Consider the following 8,997-nt stretch of genomic DNA (forward strand, 5'->3'; position numbering starts at 1 on the left):
TCTGAATCAGTTATTAGTATGTCTTATCATATTTTGACATCTAATTAATTGAAATGATATGTGATTAACTAATAAATTGGTATTTTACCAATTTATTCGACTCTTATTCATAAATTATTGCGATGTTTTAATTCTAATAGACGAGATTTAAGGCGCTTGTTCTTTTATGGACAAACATTCCTTTGAACAAGAAGAAACAAGAATTTGAGATAAATATCACTAAACACATTGACAAGGAACTGACATAAGACGGAAGAAGTTGGGATGGGCACTGGGTTGAGTAGAAGTGGACATGTGTCTGACAGAGGTGCAATTGCAGGCACAAATACAGACGGTCAGGATTTGGATATAGTGTTAGACAAATGTTATCCATGTATTGATTGGTTGTGACTTAGTGAGAAAATTGTGCAGAATAACAAGCATTTAAATGACATTAAATGCTATAGCTACTGTTTTGTAAAATTGTGATTTGTAGCTATAGTTTCCTTAAATTTTGCTATTTGTTTAATTTGTATAATTTGCTTGATTGTATAAATATAGAATTTGTATATGCTTACTCTATCTATTTTGTATACGATTTATGAAGAATTCACAATAAATTATCTTGTTTATAAATTGGCAAGCAAAATATATAAACAGAGTTCTAACAAAGTCCTAAATGTATAAATACATAATTTGTATATAGTTACCCTCTTTGTATATTTGCAAGCGAAATATACAAACCGCAGTCTCCATAGCAAACAAAACTATAGGTATGAAGTGCAATGATCGAAACTATAACTATAGAGCCTTAATATGTCTATTATGTTTGCTATTTCTAAAATTTTCTCACTAATTATAGCCTATTAAGTTGAAGCTCCATCGAAATTGCAGATACCCTAGTTGTTTTCCAACTTGATAAATCTCTTATTGTGTTGCTTATACGTGATCTTGATTTTCAGTCTTGAAGCAAACTCCTTGTTACCAATTCCCCTATGTCATGACCTGAATAAATGAGCTAAGTGAAGAATAAAGAAATGACGAATAGAATTATAACACCTGGATGTATGAGATTTAATTGAAGTTAATGAAGCTGAAGGGCTGTGATTGCACGTGAGCATTCTATAGCGAAGTTCCTGGAAGAGCAAAAAGGGCATTGATCAAATTGGTATTATTCTCGTGCTCCTCTCTCTCATTTCTAACAGACTCTCTTCTCTTCTCTTCTTTTCAATCTCCTTCTAAATTCTTTTCTCATCTAAATCTGCAGGTCCTTATGGATATGGCGAGTTCTTCAGTTAGTTTCCGTTAAATGTAGTTTTAATTTCCATGTAGTAGATATTCTTGTCTCTAATTTTCCAGTTATAAATCAGAAAATCCCAAAAACTATTGTGTTCGATTATTTTCTTTTCCATTTGAATTTCCATATCTCAATCAAGATCATAACACCCTATTTAAATACATATTTAATACAAGTTAGATTTGAATTGACGAACTAACAACGTAATCCTTATTGACAATCCGTATGAATTCGATCTCAACTCATAAAAATTAGGTATTATTTTTGCATATACGACCACCTATTCTTTAATTGCAAAGTATGAGAGTTATTATTAACAAATTTATTAGGTTATTTTAAAGGGAAAATTGTATATAATAGCAAATTATTAATTCAAATTAAATGTCATAACCACAGTTTAATTTAATTGTAACTCGTAGCAAACTGTTGCCATTTGCCTCTCTCCCTAGGTTTCTCGCTCGCCAGTCTCTCCCTCGCCTCTCTCGCTTTTATACAAACACAAATGTATAAAATGCGTTTGTGTTTATATAAAGCGAGAGAAAATTGTATATATACATATATTTTCGTTCCACTCTCTCCCCTCTCCCAGATCTTGCTCGCCACTTTCCCAGATCTTACTCGCCACTCTCACTCACCTCTCTCACTTTATACAAACACAAATGTATACATTGCGTTTGTGTTTGTATAAAGCGAGAGAAAATTGTTTATACAAATACAAATACATATATTTTCGTCCTATACACTTACGATTATACAAATACAGATGTTTCCCTGCCCAGTTTTCTTTTGTCTTTCTCTCTTTCTCGCTTTATACAAATACAAATTATACAATTGATTCTTTTGTATATGTATACCGANTACGATTATACAAATACAAATCTTCCCCTGCCTAGTTTTCTTTTGTCTTTCTCTCTTTCTCGCTTTATACAAATACAAATTATACAATTGATTCTTTTGTATATGTATACCGAAACAGATTATATAATTGCTTCTTTTGTATATGTACTATAGCAAAATATACATATTAATAGTCATAGCAAACATAAAGTTTGCTATGGAGTGCAATTATGCAAACTATAGCTATAACATACAAATATGATTTTTATGTTCACTATATGTGAAAGTTGCTCTACTTTAAAATGCGACGTTAGATATTTATTTGAGATTTAAACAATTGTTATGTTGTTTTAGTGGCGACCACGTTTAAACCTAGATCACACTTTAAAATGCGACATTAAAATCTCTGGATATTTGAATACATGGCTCTTGAATGTGATTGTTGTTGTACTGGATTTATTCTTCCTTCTTATACAGAGCACTTTTAGATGTAATTGTATGAGTTTTTACCATATATAGTGAACTCAAATTGATACTGGATTTTTGAAAGTTAGCAAAAAAAAACTTTTGTGTTCCTAAGTAATTAATAAGTTACAAAACAATAAACTTTGTTATCCTTAGTGTTCTTATGAACTTGAAATCAAAAACATACTCCCTCTATCATGTTCATACGATGGCGGTTTTCCAGATATCACATTAAAGATGTTAAACTTGTGTGTTGATAAGATAAATTTGACTTATACATTATTAGTCACAGTGATCAAACTTTGTAATTTGAGTAATTTAGTATGAAAACTATGGAAGTTAAAAAGAAATAGAAGAATATATCAACATTTTGAGGATGTTTGGCAATTGACTCCAAAATCATTGTTGATTGCTTCAATGAAAATGAAGAAGCCCCTAAAATTATTCATACCTAGACTCATCGCGATCAATCTTTCTGCTGGTGGGAGGAAGTCTTGTAAAGGGGGAGCAATCTAAGTTGCAATGAAGGACAATCGTCAATATGGCTGGAGCCGCTAGATCCCACAGCTCACCCGTGCTTTCTGAGGCGCTGCCTGTGACTCAGCGAATCAGTTGGGGGACCTGAGAGACGGTGACCTAGGATTCCCATTTGGTTAATTTTTTCATAGAGCTATGTGGGAAACTTGAGAGAGTGTCATATAACTTTCATCAAAGGTATTTCACTACTAGGAGTAAAATATTTGAACTGTATTTGTGTTCGTCTATGATTAGTTAATTAGTTTTTGTTAACAGTTTTAATACAATTTGTTTACACATTAAAGTAGAGGGGACAAAATCAAGCTCAATTCGTTCCATCTGTTTAAGTTTGGTTAGGTTGGTCTGTCTATTTATTAGCTCAACTCATTTTAGTCAATTAAAAGTTGAAAAAAACTAGATAACTAAGCAAACATAGCTAGTATATTGATAATACATTGCTATAGTTTTCAAATACTACCTAACATTATACTTGGGAAAAGGCTCGAATATGCCATCTAAATATGAGAAAATGCTCATTTACGTCATCCGTTAAAAGTTTGGCTCATCTATGCCATTTTCGTTTGAGAAAATGCTCATCCATGCCATTATTTGTTTACTGAAATGATATAGATGAGACAAACTTTAAACGAATGTCATAGACTAGACCTTTCTCAAAGTTTGATGGCATATTTGAGCCTTTTCTTTTAAAAAAATGATTTTATTAATGACGTGGTTGAATCATAATTGATCACATGTAAAAAATGGTTTTGCAAAACCGAAACTTCTTTCAGTTAACAAATAATGACATGGATGAGCCTTTTCTCAAACAAAAATGGCATAGATGAGCCCAACTTTAAACGGATGACATAAATGAACCTTTTCTGAAAGTTCGATGGCATATTTGAGCCTTTTTCCTTTTTATTTTATAGTAAAACCACACAAATTTCACAATCATTCGGTTTAGGGAATGTTCAATGTGGTGATCGCAGGAAAGTAGATAATTGATACATGTATTTAATCTTCTTGATTTTGAAGAATATATTAATGGTAAGGTGCAGAGGACAAGATAGTATTGAACGTATATCAGATGTATATACAATAGATTAAAAACGGTATAATACATAAATATGTCCTTTAACTTGGCTGCATTTCAGATTTATGCCCTTCAACTTTGGGTGTGCTCAAGTAGGCACTTTAATTAACTTGTATAAAGTTGAACAAGTAGACACATGAGTCCTACGTAGCATAATATACATAGGACACCATGTAGGATGAAAATTGCCATGTAGGATGTCACATATGACACGTGTGCCTATTTGTTCAATTTTATATAAGTTTAAGTGTCTACTTGTACACACCAAAAGTTGGAAGATATAAATGTGAGTTGATGCCAAGTTGAATGGCATATTTATGTTTATGCCGATTAAAAACATGTATCAAATGTATTCAACATATTCTTTGCTTCTGAATCATTTTTTTCTTCAAATATTCTTGAGCTTGTACATATGTGAATCTGTGTTTTGTTGATGATTGATACATATGTGTATCTATGTATTTTTAAGAAATCATCACCAACTTAATTAATATTCAAGACATTTCAAAGAAGAATCTAGAATATTCAAGAGTTATAAAGAAATAAAGGAAGATCTCTAGAATGGGTATTCTAGAGAAAAAAGTCTAGAGATGTTCTAGAAAAGGTAGTTATAGAAATAGAAAGTTAGAAAAACATTCTAGAATATAGTATCAAAACCCTTAGCTAGATTCTTCCATCACCACCTATAAATAGAGGTGGTTCATTTGAGTTGTAGTCAACTAAGTAAGTAACAAACCAACCAAGAAACCAAGTGCAAAAGAGCAAGTAAGAAAATAAGAGTGAATGGCTCAAGTAAAGAGTGTTGCCGAAGCAAGCAACAAGTGTGACAAAAATTGTAAGACCAAAGCGGGTCCTTACTTTGATATACCCTCCGTCCCATTTTATGTGAGGTAGTTTGACTCGGTACAGAGTTTAAGAAAGAAATGAAGACTTTTAAAATTTGTGGTCCAAAATGAATGATAGAAATTTGTGTGGCTGTAAATCATTTCATTAAGGGTAAAATAGACATTTTATAGTTAAATTGTTACCTAATATAGAAATGTGTCATGCTTTTTGGGACTGACTAAAAATGAAAGTAAGTCACATAAATTGGGACAGAGGGAGTAATAAAATTCAAGTTGTGAGAAATCAATTGTACCCGTCTCCGACCAACAATATTCAACAGATATCTATATATGTTTCAAATTCAAAGCTAGTGTATGTATATGTAAATCCGTATTTGATTGATGATTGATACATATGTGAATCTATGCATTTATGTTTATGTTATAAAGCTAATATATGTATCTATGTATTTGTGTTTGGTTGATGATATGTACATCTGTGTATCTCTTAGTTTCAAAGCAAATATGTGTATTTGTGTGCGAGATTGTGAGAAAGAGGAGATATACAAGGGAGATTTATGAGAGAGAAGAAAGATGCATGAATACAAATTGTACTAATGTGAAGGTTGTATCTCGTTGTATCTAAGATACAACCTTCTATCATGTTTTATACAACTTGCATTGTATCTAGCATCTCTTCTCTCTCTATCCAAACTCTTGATTGCCTTTCTTCTCTGTCCCGATCTCACTTGCCTCTCTCCACTTTAAAACTGTTGATATACATTATAATTAGGTAAACTATAGCTATTATTCATAATTATGATACAAATTATAGTTATTTATGAAAATCTCTCTTAAAAATTTTATTGGTATAATACATATAGGGCACAAACACAAATTGTCATGTAGGATGCCACATAAGACGTGTGTGGCTATTTATTCAACTTCATACAAATTTAAGTGTCTACTTGTGCACACCTAAAGTTAGAGGACATAAATGTGAGCTGAGACCAAGTTAATGTATATTTATGTATTATGCCTAAATTTTACTTAAATATGTTGGTGATCACAAGTTTATCGTGGATTATCAGATTATTCAGTCACAGACTATTTTCAGTTTGCCATGGAAACAAATTTTGAACAAACAAATTTTGCTTATTCTAATTTTGTTATGCAGTTTGAGTGGTAGCTTCACTCATCATATGTCTCTTTATTCTCAAATGAATTCTCGCCCCCAAGGGGCCAGAAGAAGATACCCAATGTTCAGGGTAGAAAGTCAGGGTTTGGTATATACTTTGACGAGCTGGCCGCCGAGAGAACACTGAGACGAAGAACCTAGCTAGGAATGACAAATAGCCCTTTACAACAAGAGTTTGTGTCTTGTTTCCTAGTTCTTGCAAAATGTTTTAGAGGATTTGACTTGTATGTTACTTTATATTCTGCAAATTTGTTAATAAAAATAAAAAAAAATTGGCGGTAGGAGAAATATGGAGGGGATTACAAGGTGGAGAATCGAATTCTTACCAACAAAATGAAAGTTTTGATAGTCAACTAACTGAACTACTATGATTCTCTGGTTGAAATAATTAAGCTTCATATTTGAGCTGGATTCTTAACTTATCTTTTTTAACTAATTATCTTTTTTTGTTCATATCTCTATATGGTATTAGAGGACGTTAACTACTTTTAAGTTTGGCATAATACATAAATGTGCCTTTTAACTTGGCCTCATTTTATGTTTATGTCCTTCAACTTTGGGTATGCACAAGTAGACACTTAAATTTGTATAAAGTTGAATAAGTAGACACATGAGTCCTACATGGAACAATACACGTAGGACACCACGTAGGATAAAAAATGACATGTAGGATGTCACGTAGGACATGTGTGTCTATTTGTTCAACTTTATACAAATTTAAATGTCTACTTGTGCATACCCAAAGTTGAAGGATATAAATGTGATTTGAAGCCAAGTTAAAAGGCATATTTATGTATTATGCCTTTAAGTTTGACCTGTATACCTTTTCATAAGCTATGATATAAATCTTGATGGCCCTTAAACTTTAATTGTACGTTAAATAAACTGCACCCAACCAACTCAATCTAACTATCTAACAACCTGGTTCTTAAATAAAATAAAAATCACGACCTATAGAGTATAGGATTTCAGCAACCAACTTCACTACTTCCAAACGAGTAGTTTCAAATTACAACTCTATAATCTAAGGGACTAACTCTAGTATTTCAATGTAACAATTAACTCTAACTATTACGACAACTCTCAAAGAAGATAAGATCTTTTTATCTATAATTAGTTACTTCTAATTATTAATAGAGCTGTCAATATGGGCTAGCCCACCCCATCCGGGCTAACCCATACATGCTTTGATATTTTACGGGTTAGGCCAGGCTAGCCCATTTTTGGTGTGGGCCAGAAAATGGTCGGCCCAACCCACAAGTACGTGGGCTACAGGCTTGCCAGGCCAGCCCACTTTTTTAAAGTTATATATATTTTTATAATTATTATTTTAAATTATAAATTATAATTTAAAAATATTATCATAAATATCGACAAAACAATATTACATGGTGTTAATGTTACTACTTGTTAATCAAATCCACAAATAAAATTATCTTTATAGTATTTATTAAGTTTTTTTTCAAGTAAAAGTATAAATATCTAAATAGAAATATTAACCTAATTGTTTTGCAATGATCACAATAAAACACAAAAAATATGACAATATTCCAACCATAAAAAAGTAAAAAATAAACTCCTTAAAAAGTCATGAAACTTATGGTGTATCTAACACTTCATGAAACCTATTGCGTATCTAACACTTCATGGTAATCTTCATCAAGCATATCTAAATCAACTTGTGGGAAGGTTGTCTTAACATCTTTATTTTCATCTGCATTTTATATGCAGTTTCAATTAGTTAAATATTAAAAAAATAACTAAATTGAGAATTATAATATTTAAATGTACACAAAAATATATTACTAGTTTGAGAAAAACCATGTAACCAGTTTCAAGTAGCAACAAGTGTTTAGACATTTTCATGGTGGATGCAACTTCTATACTTAGTGGTTTCCTAAAAAACTTTAAATAGATTTTGAGTTTGGATCTCTTTAATTTTAAATTTTAATATTATATTATATTTTTTAATTAATTTTTATTGGCCTACGGGCCGGCCCTACCTATATTTCTCAAGCCCCACAAATCAGAAGACTTATTCAGGCCAGACTAAAAAGCCCTTTTCTTAAATGAGCTCCAAAATTTTTAGCCCAGCTCTATTAAATCCCGGGTTAGGCCAGGCCGGCCCAACAGGCCTAACCCATATTGACAGCTCTAATTATTAACATCTTCCATATCCAACATCAAGTTTCCATACATTCATTTTTCCTCCTTGCACATCCCTGTTTAATTACTAACTAGTGAACTTAGCCGCGCTTCGCGCGATCATAAATAGCTCGTTAATTAAATTCGCCAAATAACTAATTTTTAGAATAGTTGAGTACTACAAATATTCTAAAGATTATTTGTAGTGTTTAATCCAAATATATCAAATTTTAAGTCTTAATTAAGTTTATTATTAGTACTTAAATTTTATACCTTTTGTAATTTTAAATTGCTTGAGAACTTTTGATCTTATGAAATTTTTTTACCTAAAATTATTCTCCTTATTTTAATAAGAAAAGAAAGTTTAAGGGAAAAGAGTCTGAAAAATACTCCAACTTTGGTCGAATTTGTTGTTACGATACCAAACTTTATGGAGGACCTTTTACCCCCTGCACTATTTAATAATGTATTTTAAAGGTATATATGTGCCCACGTGGACACGTTACTATTTATAATATTGCAATATTTATGATGTCTACGTGGACACATATATACCTTTAAAATACACTATTAAATAGTGCAGGGGGTAAAAGGTCATTTCCAAAGTTCGGTATTGTTACAACAATTTTGATCAAAGTTCGAA

Source organism: Solanum stenotomum, chromosome 8, assembly GCF_019186545.1.
Source record: "Solanum stenotomum isolate F172 chromosome 8, ASM1918654v1, whole genome shotgun sequence".
Classification (NCBI taxonomy): domain Eukaryota; kingdom Viridiplantae; phylum Streptophyta; class Magnoliopsida; order Solanales; family Solanaceae; genus Solanum; species Solanum stenotomum.